The following is a 13871-nucleotide window of genomic DNA, read 5'->3' as shown; positions in this document are numbered from 1 at the left end:
TTTTGCATCAAACACACTCACCTGGATAATCTCCAATACTAACCATAAAAATGCATACTAGTTGTTGTATACCAAAACACTGTACAAACACAGTTGTTATGAGAGTTCAACTTTTGGCCTCCAATCCTCTTTGACTTGTTGATAATGCTCTCCATATAAATGAATCATTTAGTGATCCAGAATTATGTCTCTGGAAGTGTATTTATCATTTATGTATTTTATATGTCAATCATATATTATAAGTAGTATATGGCATGTCACATGTCTATTATTTATGAATATAACATTAAAATTAGACAATTGCTTATTGTTTCACACTCAACTCTATATCATCTCAGTATGATGCATCTCAGCTCTGATATCCTTGTGACAGTAACTAACAGGAGTATAAAATTATTAGATTTTCAAATAATTTTAACTTATATCACTTTTTTTACCCTTGAATTTAAGAAGCAAAAGGAAGTATTCTTAAAATAAGCATGAATACAATACAATGTATGAATAATTTGTGAATCCAAGATACCATCAATTATAGAACTTTACTCATTTCCAAGATGTTTCAATTAAAAAAATGGTTTTAGGTTTGATAAAATATAGCAGGGATGATGTTTATTTTGGCTGTGTAAGTGGGTAGTGTGTGAATATGGGTGTCTATGCAAAGATACCATCAAGGGGTTTGCAGAACTTTAGTCCTGTATATGAGGTGGGGTAGTGGTATAGCAATGGGGGATCTTGAGTTATCCATGCGTATAACTTCAGATTGTCCATGTTGTACTTTGTGTATCTGCAAGAATTAAATAACACATACCCATGACACAGAGCCTGCTGAATTAACCAATTAGGACTGAAAAGTAAAAGGTATCAATGTCTACTCTGAAGAGATTATGTTGCAAGAAATTATATATAAATGTAGACACATTTTGGGGCAGAATTTTATGTATATATTTTTATATATGTAAAACATATCACATTAAGTATAACTTTGCAAATTTGCATATTGGTGGAGTTTTCTTTGTCTTTTTCACCTTCCCTGGAGCAGGGGAATAATATGAACACAGCACATCTTTTTTATCAGGGAGACACCCTTGTATTTATGTGTGAGTCTTTCTTCTGGTAAGAAGGTGTCTCTCAGTAGCACACATTAAATGCTGCCTAGGCTTTACATTTAGGGCAGGCAAGACAATTGTAGGAGTTTCCCAGCCTGAGCAATGCAGAGCTTGCAAAGGGTGATTCAGTTAAAGGTGAAAGGATTGATGAAAGAACAAATATGGCAAAGAGTTCAACTGGTAGGTTCTGTGGTGATGTCTTAATACAAGTTCCTCTAGAATACATGAATTTTTTTCTATCCCTCAGACACTAGACGTTCAATTTTTCTATTCTGAATTTCTCTAAAGGTACGGGCTAGATATTTGTATTGTAAATAAAATTAACCCAGTTATTCTAATTTTCATCCTTACCTAATAATCTCGGTACTAAACAATGCTGACCATGGCTTGATGCTAAGTTATTTTGTTGAAGAGGAAGAAACAATTTAAGCTTACTACTACCCAGGCCATTGCTACAACGTTAAAATAAACCCTGATTCCAGGACATCAAATACATTGAGCCTACACATATTCAAAGAGTTATCCCTTATTATTTCTTCTTATGGGTAAAAAATACATATATAATGTATCAAAATTAAAGTTTTATGCTTCATTAAAGTGTGTATATTTTATCACATTCCCTGTCCCTTTTCTCTACTCCCAACAAATGGATTTTTTTAAAAATGCAGACCATATTGTCATTGTTTTTTTTTGCTGGTAAAATCCTTCAGGACCTGAAATGTGATTGCTAAGGCCTTAAATTGGCCTACCTCTTGTAAGCCTTCCAAATTTAACTCTGGTATCCACTATTCCAGGACCAGGATGATTCTGAAATAAACATGAAATGAGAAGAAACTTGAAAAGCCAAAAAATCTCAAAAAAAAAAATGACATTGCAGGGTTTATATGACCTAATTTCAAAATTAGTATTAACCTACAATATATAGACACTGTGGTATTTGCATAATAGTAGATAAATAATAGATTAATGGAACAAAATAAAGTGTGAGAAGTAATCCACAAATATATGGTCAATTGATTGTCAATAAAGGTGACTAGTTGTGAAAAGGATGGTTGTTGTTTTTTTTTTTCAGTGACTGGTGCATATCGTATACCATACACAAAATTCAGTTTGAGGTGAATCATAGACTTAAACATACCTGTTTAATCTCTGAAATTTCTAGAACTCATGCAGAATATCTTTTTTACCTTTGGGAAAGGAAAGAACTTTTAAAAATGACCCTTCTCACCATGAATGTCACTTAGCATAAAAATAAACTATTTTTTACAATTTTTCAAAATTAAAAATTTCAGTTCTTTTCCATTACGTTTGATGGTAGCTGAGATGTTTCATATCTTTATAATATTGTAGATGTGTCCTTTTATTCTTAGTTTTCTGACAGTAATTTTTTTTTATCAGGAATAAGATTTGATATTTCCAACTGCTTTTTTTTCTTTTATTGACATGGTAATTTCTCTTTTTTTCTGCTTATTTCTCCTTTATTCTGTTAATAAGATGAACTGAAGGGATTAATGTTCTAATATTAAACTGACATTTCTTTTCTGGGATAACACCTACATGTTCTTGATATGTTAGTCTTTTTATGTAATGCTGGATATGATTTGCCAGTATTTTTTGAGGATTGTTAAGTCTATTTCCAAGAGTGTTATTGTTCTATAATTTCCCTTTCTTGTAATATCTTTGTCAGATTTTGTTTGTACCAGGTTATGCAGGCCTCATAGCAATATTTTTGGAAGATTTCACACTCCTCTATTTTCTGAGTTGGGTATAACATTTCTGCAATATTTTTCTTTATTATATTTACATTTTAAATTGATAATATTCACTAGAGACGCTGTCTCTAGCCATGTAGTTTCATTTATGGAAATACTTCAATTATTAATTCAGTTTCTATACTTATTAATGGTCTATTCTGATTTCTATTTTTTTTGTTGTATTGACTTTGGTAAGTGGTCCTTTCCTGGAAATTTGTGCATTTAATCTAAGTGTTGGATTTGTTGGGATAAAGTAGTTAATAAAGTTTCCTATGTTCCTTTAATATCTATAGGAGCTGCAGCAATATCTGCTCTTTCATTTCTGAGATTTTTAATTTATGAGGTTATTCTTTTCTTTTTTCTTACAACAGCTATCGATTTATCAATTTTATGAAATTTTCAAATATCCAACTTTGACTCTTGCTTTCTCTGTTATCTTTTCCTCTTCATTTACATGATGTCTGCTTTGATATTTATTTTCTCCTACTTACTTTGGGCCTCTTTGCTTTTCTTTTTTTACCTTTTAGAATCTTAGATAGCTGAAATAAAACCCTGCTTCTTTTTTGCTATTATCATTGAAAGATGTACCTTTCTTTGAAAACTCTGCTTTTGCTGCATCCCACAAATTTTGATATGATTTGCTTCCATTATCATTCATTTCAAAATATGTTTCAGTTTCTCTTGTGGTTTCTTCTTTGACACACTGGGAATTTAGAAATGTATTGGTTAATGTCCAAATATTGTAGAATTTTCTGGATAATATTTTTATCGATGTTGAATTCAATTCTGTTGTGTTCCAAGAACATACTGTCTATTGTTTCAGTCTTTTGAAATTTACTTAGATTTCTTTTATGAACCAGCATTGATCTATTATGGAGACTGTTCAATATGCATTTGAAAAGAATATGTTTCTGAAATTTCTGAGTAGTACTTTGTAAATGTTAATTGGATCAATTTGTTAGATAGTTGTACAATCTTCCACATTCATAATGAATTTTCTCTACGTATTCCACCAATTTTTGAAAATGAGTGTGAAGTATCTTCAGATACAATCAAAGATTTGTCCATTTTTTCTTTATCTCTGTCAATTTTTGTTTCATGGATTTGAAGCTATAGTACAAGCTGAATATACCTTAACCTTTTATTTTAATTTCTTCTTGATGCTTTGATGTTTTATTATCTACATTTTTTTAATACATTCAAATTCTTGATATTAGTTTGTCTGATCTTAAGATAAGAATTACAGATATCTTTAGTTTTTGCATGTCAACTGTTTTTCAATCTTTTACTTTTCAACTTTTCTGTGCCTGGTTAAAGTGTATCTTTTTAAAACATAAAGCTGAGTCTTCCTTTTTTATCTACTCTCACCATATTATTTCAGTTGGTATCTTTACCTCATTTATATTTAATGTAATTAATCATATGTTTTTGTTTACTTCTGCAATACTATTTGTTTTCTGTTTGATCCCAATTTTTTCCTTATACCTGCATTATTTTGAATTAATCAAGTTTTAAAATATTATTATTGTTCCATTATATCTCATCTATTAGGTTTTTTGCTATATTTCCCTCCAGTATTTTTAGTGGGTGCTCTTGGGTTTATGAATGGATTAATAAATTATTTCTCTCTGCATGCAATAAATTTATATAAAATCACGTGACATAAAATGTAAAACCTTTATGACAGCAAATTTTCATTTGCACATGGAGGAAGGATGTAAGCAACTTGCCTATGAATCCCTACCACCCTATTGGGGTGTGCTCCAAGCTGGAAGAGTGAAAAAAAGGAAGGTGAACCATTTTAAGCTCTTTATTGACTGAATCTATAAGTAAAGAGACTAATGATATATTTTGGATAAAGAGACCTTGTCTATTGAATGCCATTTGCAGATTGTCTCTGGATAAGGAAATGCTTACAGTAAATAAACCCAGACACTGTAATACATGGCTCTTTGAGGTATGTTAAATAAGTTAGACTACTTGCTGGAGTCTGAAATGAGATGCTTATTAATTTATACATCTGACCCCTCCCACCACCCATGTGTGAGGAAACCGCCATTATTTTGGGGCAGATATCTGTCTGATGCAGTAAGAAGGGATGAGTGTTTCAATGTAAAAGAGGTGGCATTTACCAAGTTCCTTTACCCTGGTGGGGGCTTGAACACCAACTCTGTCTCCCCTGCTGTGAGCTGTAGGGAAAATCTCTGATCAGCTCTTTCAGCCTCCCAGTTGTCACATTTCCTTAGGTGCCAAGGAGTCTCACTGTACACATGCCCAATTCATAGGCCAGCCAAGGATTGGAGGGCAGATTTTACCCAGGTTTTGTTTGGTCTTTCTGTCTGTGGTTCCCTCTCTTGGTGGATTTCTTCAAAAATTATCATCTGCTCCAGCAGCCACAAATGCTCATTTCTTATTTCTCATCTCAAAAAAGACTCTTGCTTTCTGCTTGAGCTCCATCTGCTTCCTTGAGGGGAAAAGCATGTAAAGGTAGATCTCACCCATTGTGGTTCTGCACTAACCGAGGTTGACCCTCCTTCAGTTCTGTTAGCTTGACTTCTAGTGCCCTCAAACAGTTATTTTTTTCTACTTAATTCAGAGTTTATGATCAATTGTCAGTGGTGAGAGGGTTAGTCTGATGTGAGCTATTCCGCCATGAGAAGGTCCACCTTCCTCAGACACTGTAATCCTAACACATTCAAAATCTTTTCTCTTTCTATTTCTAACCGTTTGTGTTGGTTGCAGTGAATCCTGTCTAAATGAGGACAGTAAAGCAAAGATATTGCCATAAGCAATAAGGGGAGTAACTCTGAGAAGGGGGACAAAGAAAGGAAGAGGTTTCAAGAGACAAATATAAAAACATTCAAGTAAAGGAATCAAATAATAATTGTGCACATAGTATATATATCAGGTACTGTGCTGGTTGCTTTCTATAAAATATCTGTATACTTCACAGCAATTCTGATAAAGTCATCCCCCTTTTACAAATGAGTAAACTGAAGCTCAATGAGGATCATCAACTGGTTATATGACATACTGAAGTGGTGAATTGGAAGTTATTTTATTTTAACCAAGGCCCTAGGTTTACTTTGAAACAAGCTTTTCTATATTTTTACAAGTGAAACATGCATCATCTCAGGGATGAAGGATTTTATCCCTGTGGAAGCAGTGTTTGTGAAAGATTCCAAGCTGCATTCTGATTGCAGTGTGATAAAGTATCTGATAATAATTGTATTTGCGGAATGACAGCACCTTTTCCCCACACCACCATCCATCATGCACCATCAACACTTAAATAGAAAATGGGTAAGTGTGCCCTGGGATTACAAAGCACCACTCAAATAAACAGAGCCTTCTCTGAGATTCTGAATGGTAGGTGCTGGTATTCAACAGAACTTCCTTCCCAAAAGGGGCTCCACTTGAAGGAAAATCTCAAGGTTCTTCATCCCTTCTCATAAGTCTTCTCTCTGAGCATGTTGAACAATAGATGAGTGCCTTAAGCTCACAGCTGCCCATATTTGGTGGGCTCCATGTAATGTACAACTTGATGTGATGCATTTTATGAAACCTACCCTCAATATGAAGGAGAAGTTGCCACAATTCTCCTTAATGGTATAGAAATTAGCCAACTTGACTGACTTTCATAAGACAATGAGGAGCAAAGTTCCTCCTTCCAAGCACAGTAGAAGAGGAAAAGATTTACTTCTTGTTGAATGACACTGCAATTAGAACAGGCCTGCTACTGACTATAATTGCTCCTGTGGGATATTGTCCCTGGAGTCTCAGAAATTGTTATCCTTCACAAATAGAGTTGTAACTTTAATTTACCCCACAATTAGAAAGTTTCCTCTAGCATTGAAGAGCTTAAATTTTCTTATAATGTCAATGAATGGTCCTTTGGAGACAGTGTGTGGATCATAGATTTCAAGGGAACTCTTGCAACACAAAATGTTCTCTGTCATGTGTCTGCTACCATGAGAATATCTGTCATTTTCCCAGGTTTGAGAAGGCAAACCTGGAATGTCTTCAAAAAATTAATCTGTGGTTGTAGATCTCTGTGGTATAGACCTTAGATTCCCTGAAATTTCAAGATTATTTTGGACAAATGTCTTTGGGTACCTGAAGAAAACAAAATTGGAAGTAGAATATCTGTGAAATAAGACTATTATTATACCCAAGGAAGGAAACCATTTCAATGATCCGGATCTAAATGGTTGGTGTAGCCATAGATGAGTTGCAAATCTGGTTTAGGAAGAAAGAAAGACAGCATAAGATTTTCTTTTTTCTATCATCAGATGTTTATGAAATAAACCCCCTCACAGCAATGTCAAAAGAAAGTCTGGAAGAATATAACAGTTAACATTTTATTTACTGATTTCTTGCTTAAAATTTTCCTTATTAGTGAGAGATTTCTTCAAATATTTATTTCTAATACTTTCAGCAAGATTGAGAAGCCATTAAACATAGACCGCAGTTCCAATGGAGTGAAAATACCAGAGTGGGGTAGAAGGTTTTCCTTTCTTTCTTTCTTTTTTTTTGTTTGTATGTAGGAAGTGATGTTCATTCTTCTAGACATTTATAAAAAGATGATAGAACAGAATAAAATGTTTCAGGCAAACTGGACATCTATATCAGGTTTTGTCTTCCTGGGGTTTTCCCACTATCCTAAAACTGAGATCCTTATATTTGTGCTGTCCCTGCTGATGTACCTGATCACTTTTCTTGGCAATATTATTCTGATCTCCGTCAGCATTCTGGATTCCCACCTGCACACCCCCATGCACTTCTTCCTCAGCAACCTCTCCTTTGTGGACATCTGGTACACCTCTTCTGCTCTCACTTCAGTGCTGGTAAACTTTGTTTCAGGGATAAACACCTTCTCATTCTCAGGATGTGCTGCTCAGATGTACTTATCTCTTGCTGTGGGCTCCACTGAGTGTGTGATCCTGTCCATGATGGCCTATGACCGGTATGTGGCCATCTGCCACCCCCTGAGATACCCCATCATCATGAACAGGAGGGTCTGCGTGCAGATGGCCATTGGCTCCTGGGTGACAGGCTGCCTCGCTGCCCTGGTGGAGTCAGCATATGTGCTACAGCTTTCTCTCTGTGGTAACAACAACATCAATCATTTCACTTGTGAAATTCTGGCTGTCTTGAAATTGGTATGAGTGGACACATCCATGGTACAGTTAGTCATGCTGGTGCTCAGTGTACTTGTCATTCTCATGCTCCTCATCTGCGTCTCCTATGCCTTCATCCTCTCCAGCATCCTGAGAATCAGCTCAGCACATGGAAGAAGCAAAGCCTTTTCAACGTGTGCAGCCCACCTGACTGTCGTCATTTTGTTCTATGGCACAGCCCTCTCCATGTCTCTGAAGCCCTTGGCTGTAGATTCACAGGAAACAGCTAAATTTTTGGCTTTGATATATGCTGGATTAACCCCTATGTTGAATCCCATCATCTACAGTCTACAGAGCAAAGAGGTAAAAATGGCCTTGAAAAAATTGCTGACTAGAAATCCTTTTGTTACTGTCTTAATTTCCAAACTCAGATAATAGTATACAAATAGTATAACCTGGATAATCTCCAAAACTATCCATAAAACTGCATACACTATACATGTTTGTGATCAAATTCACCTTTCTGTCCTCTATTCTGATTTGCGTTTTAAATACCACTGCTGGTATTAATGAATCTTTTAGTGATCCAGAATTGTGTTTTTTTGAAATTTATTTAGCATTTATTGATTTTATAAGTTAGTTATTACAGATGATATATGGCATGTTATGTATCTATTATTCATATTGTGCCGGTTTGAGTGTATTGTGTCCCCCAAATGCCATTATCTTTGTGGTCTTGTGTGGGGCAGACATTTTTGGTGCTGGTTAGATTTGCTTGGAATGTGCCCCACTCAGCTGTGGGTAATGATCATTTCGATGAGATGTTCCCATGGAGGCGTGGCCCCACCCATTCGGGGTGGGCCTTGATTGGTGGAGCTATATAAATAAGCTGACCCGGGGGGAGGAAACTGAGTGCAGCTGGGAGTGATGTTTTGAAGAGGAGCAAGCTTGCTAGAGAGGAGCGTCCTGGGAGAAAGCCATTTTGAGGCCGGAGCTTTGGAGCAGACGCTCCCAGCTAGCAGAGGTTTTCCGGATGCCATTGGCCATCCTCAGGTGAAGGTGCCCGGTTGCTGATGTGTTACCTTGGACGCTTTGTGGCCTTAAGACTTTAACTGCGTAGTGAAATAAACCCCCGTTTTATAAAAGCCTATCCATCTCTGGTGTTTTGCATTCTGCACCATTAGCAAACTAGAACAGATTTTGGTACCAGAGAAGTGGGGTGCTTTTGCTGCTGAGTTTGCAAATACCAAACATGTTGAAATGGCTTTTTAAATGGATAAGGGGGAGTTTCTGGAAGAGTTGTGAGGAGCTTGATAGAAAAGGCCAAAACTGCTTTAAAGAGACTGTTTGTGGAAATATGGACTCTAAAGATACTTCTGATGAGGACTTGAACAGAAATGATGAATGTGTTGTAAACTGGAAGAAAGGCGATCCTTGTTTTAAAATGGCAGAGAATTTGGCAAAATTGAGTCCTGGTGTCAGATGGAAGGAAGAATCTGGAAGCAACAACCTGGAATACTTAGCTGAGGAGATCTCCAGACTACGTGTGGAAGATATACCCTGGCTTCTCCTTGCAGCTTATAGTAAAATGCGAGCAGAGAGAGATAAACTTAGAACTGAACTCTTGGGTTCCAAGAAACCAGAAGCTGATGGCTTGGAAAATTACGAGCTTCCAGGGGGTGGAATCCCAGAAGCTACAGCCCAACGTGAGGATGTAACCAAACATGGAATCCAGCTGCCATTTCAGTACAAGCCAAGATTGGAGATGGAATTATCCAGAAAGGATTTGTGGAAACTCCTGTTTTCTGATGGCTTTGACCCCTGCATGCTTCATGCAAAGCCAACAGAATTTTTGCAAGATCTTTATAGACAGAGCCATTGCCAGTCTGGACTGGAGGAGACAGACAAGGAAAAAATTAAAGGAAAAATCTCTTCAAAGACAGAGCCATGGAGGTTGAGGTCTGGAGTCAGGAGGTCTAGGGCTGAGAGAGCGGAGCAGCCCACACGCAGGGAAAGGGTGAGTTTGCCCTGGAGGTCGAGGGCGGGCCTTCTGCCTCGTTGCTCAGGAAATGTCCTGCCACCCCAAGCCCCAAAGAGGGTGGAGCACATTCCCAGGGAATTGGGGAGAGCCTGGCTGCCACCACGCTGTTCTGAAGGGGTTGAGCGTGTGCCCCGGAGATGGAAGGGAATCCGGGAGCTGCCCCGATGTTTGAGGAGGGTGGGGCCGAGAAGGTGGTCTCCCCAATGTGTGGATATGTTGGAGCACTCACCCAAGCATTTGGAGAGGAAACAGCTGCCAAAAAGGCCCTTGAGAAGGGTTAGGCTCCCGCTCTCTCAAGCCCCAAGGATGCAACATTGTTCTGTAAATGACTCTCAGACTTTGAAATCTAATGGAGTTTGTCCTGCAGGTTTTAGGAACTGTTTTGGTCCTGTTAACCCTGTTTTCCTTACTGTTTCTCCTTATAGCAATGGAAATGTTTATCCTATGAATGTTCTTCCTTTGTATATTGGAAGCACATAACTTGTTCTAGGTTCACAGATCCACAGCTAAAGAAAGATTGTGCCTTGGGACTGACCATGCCTAAATTGATTTTGATGGGGTTTTGTACTTAACTTTTGTTACTGAAATGGTTTAAGTTTTTGTGATATTGTGATGAAATGAATGTATTTTGTATTTGGAAAGATGATGTCATTTTGGGGTCCAGGGAGTGGAATGTGCCGGTTTGAGTGTATTGTGTCCCCCAAATGCCATTATCTTTGTGGTCTTGTGTGGGGCAGACATTTTTGGTGCTGGTTAGATTTGCTTGGAATGTGCCCCACCCAGCTGTGGGTAATGATCATTTCGATGAGATGTTCCCATGGAGGCGTGGCCCCACCCATTCGGGGTGGGCCTTGATCAGTGGAGCTATATAAATGAGCTGACTCAGAGAGAGGAAACTAAGAGAGTGCAGCTGGGAGTGATGTTTTGAAGAGGAGCAAGCTTGCTAGAGAGGAACGTCCTGGGAGAAAGCCGTTTTGAGGCCGGAGCTTTGGAGCAGACGCCGGCTGCCTTCCTAGCTAGCAGAGGTTTTCTGGACGTCATTGGCCATCCTCCGGTGAAGGTGCCCGATTGCTGATGTGTTGTCTTGGACGCTTTGTGGCCTTAAGACTTTAACTGCGTAGTGAAATAAACCCCCGTTTTATAAAAGCCTATTCATCTCTGGTGTTTTGCATTCTGCAGCATTAGCAAACTAGGACACATATATAAATGTAATTTTAAAATTTGACAATTGTCTAATGTTACACATTTGACTTGCTGTATCATGTTCAATGTCTAGCTCAAGCATCCCTGTGACAATAACTAACAGGACTAGAGTATAAAATTTTAAACCTACTAGATTTTGAAATAATTTTGACTTACATTATTTGTGCTTACCCTTGAATTTAAGAATTAATAGGAATTCTGTAAATAAGTGTGGATTCAATTCAAAGTGGTGATATATCATAATTTATAAAACCAGGACACTGTCAATTATAGAACTCTTCCCTTTTTCCAAAACATTATAATATGAAAAAATAAGGCATTAGATTTGATGAAATATAGTATGGATGATTTTTTTTATTTGGTAGGTGGGAGTGACAAATATGGGTGCCTATAGAAAGATATCATCACATGGGTTTGCACATCTGTAGTCATGTATATGAGGTGGGGTAGAGGGATAGCAGTATATGAGGTATATACACATATACAGGACATACAGGTATATAATCATATACAGGACAGCTGTAGTCCTATTTATGAGATGGGGGAAGGGTAGAGGGAACCAATATGGGGAAAGAATTCAACTAGTAGTTACTGTGGTGTTGTTAATCCAAATGCCCTTAGAGTACATGAGAATTTTTGTTTTTTATCTCTGAGACACTGGTTCTGAATCTCTCCAAAGGTAGGGGCTGGATATTTATATTGTGAATAAAAGCAGCCCAGTTATTCTTAATTTCCATTATTACTTAATAATCTTACCATGAAATAAGGGTGACTATGGATTGATGCTAAGTTATTTGGTTGAAGAGAAAGAAGGAGTAAACTTACTACCCACCCAATTGCGACAAGAATATAAATTAAACACTGATTCCAGGAAATCACACACATTAAGCCTATACCTATTCAAAGAGTTATCTCATTATTTGTTTTTATGTATATATGGTGTGGAAATTAAAATTTAATGCCTCATCAAAGTGTGCATATTTTATCACATTCCCAATACCTTTTCCCCCAAAATTCAAACCATATTGTCATCGGTTTTCTTTGGATAAAATCTTCTTCAGGACCTGAAATGTGGATGTTTGGCCCTAAATTGGCCTACCTCTTGTAAGCCTTCCAAACTTGTATCAGCTCTTCCAGGACCAGTATGAATCTAAAACAGAAATGAATGGAAAGGAACTAGAAAAGCCAAACCAATCTTTTAAAAAATATGACTTTGCATGATTTGTTTGACCTATTTGCAAAATTAGTATTTACCTACAATATTCAAGACACTGTGGTATTTGCATAAAGGTAGATAAATAGATTAATTGTGCAGAATCAAAAGTGAGAAAGAACCACATATATATGGGTCAATTGATTGTAAATAAAGGAGCCAAGATGACTCAGTGTGGACAGAATAATTTTGTTTTTTTTACAGGTGCTGGAACAACTGTATTTCTATATACAACAACATACACCAAATTCAATTTGAGGTGAATAATAGACTCAAACAAAAATGTTTAATCTCTAAAACTTCTAGAAATCATGCAGAGTGTCTTTTACCTTAGGGAAGAAAGACCTTTTAAACATGATCCCCCCAAAATACCACCAAGTAAAAGATAAGCCATCTTTTATAATTTTTTAAAATTGAAAACATCAGTTCTTTTTCATTACATTTGATAATAGGTGAAATGTTTCATAGATGTCCTTTATCATAGTGGAGAAATTTCCTTTTATTCCTAGTTTTCTTAGAGTAGATTTTATCATGCATAAGATTTGATTTTTACAAAATTCTTTTTTATTGCCATAGTAATTATAAATTTTTCTCCTATATTCTGTTATCCATCTTCAGATGAACTAAGCAGATATTAAACTGACATTTGTTTCCAGGATAACACTTACATGTTCTTGATATGCTAGCCTTTTGATATAATGCTGGGTATGGTTTGACAATATTATTTGAGGATTGTTGACTCTATATTCATGAGTGATATTGTTCTATAAATTTCTTTTCTTGTAATATCTTCATCTGATTGTCTTGGTGATAGCTGGATAAGTAGAAAAAACACTCAATATAATTCTTTAGCTGTAAAATGCTTAGTATAATCTTCAGTAGCCAAACAACAACAATAACAAAAATGTTTATTGTGATCACTTCACTCAAGCAGCCTTGAGTTATTTTAAGCATATGAAGCCATTGTTAGAATAACTTCCTGTTGCTCTAATCTCAACAACAACGAAAACTTACTCTCTATTCTCAGGAACTTTTCGCTGCAGGAGAATTCAAGTTATATCACCATATAGTCTGATAACCAGTTCCTTCTTCTTAAAAAACAAGACTGAACGAGGGGAGGACTCCAAGATAACAGGAGATGCTGACCAAACAGCTTACTCTCTTCTATTTTTTTTCTCCTTCTGCTTTCTTCTGGATTCTGGCCATTTCTTTGTCTGGGGTTATAAAAACCCAAACCACTCTCTCACTCTGAACTGGTCTTGGAAAGTTTTTTTTTTTTTTCCTCCAGTTCCTTGTTGATGCATCTTCAATAAACTCACCTTCTCACCAAAGCAGAGAGGCTTGTTTCTCTGATGCGGGATCAGGCGGGCCTATTTAGGACCGTGTTTTCTGATGGTTACATTGGTACCAGGGTGTTTTGGCCTCATAACAGTG

General features: G+C 36.8%; 1 pseudogene; it reads left to right on the top strand.

Moving 5' to 3' along the window:
• The first annotated feature begins 7461 nt into the window (after window positions 1-7461).
• Window positions 7462-8415, top strand: LOC119505766 (annotated as a pseudogene).
• The last annotated feature ends 5456 nt before the right edge of the window (window positions 8416-13871 follow it).

The sequence above is a fragment of the Choloepus didactylus genome, chromosome 10 (assembly GCF_015220235.1).
Source record: "Choloepus didactylus isolate mChoDid1 chromosome 10, mChoDid1.pri, whole genome shotgun sequence".
Taxonomy (NCBI): Eukaryota; Metazoa; Chordata; class Mammalia; order Pilosa; family Megalonychidae; genus Choloepus; species Choloepus didactylus.
The sequence above is the reverse complement of the archived record's forward strand: the minus strand, read 5'-3'. Positions and strand labels throughout refer to the sequence as shown.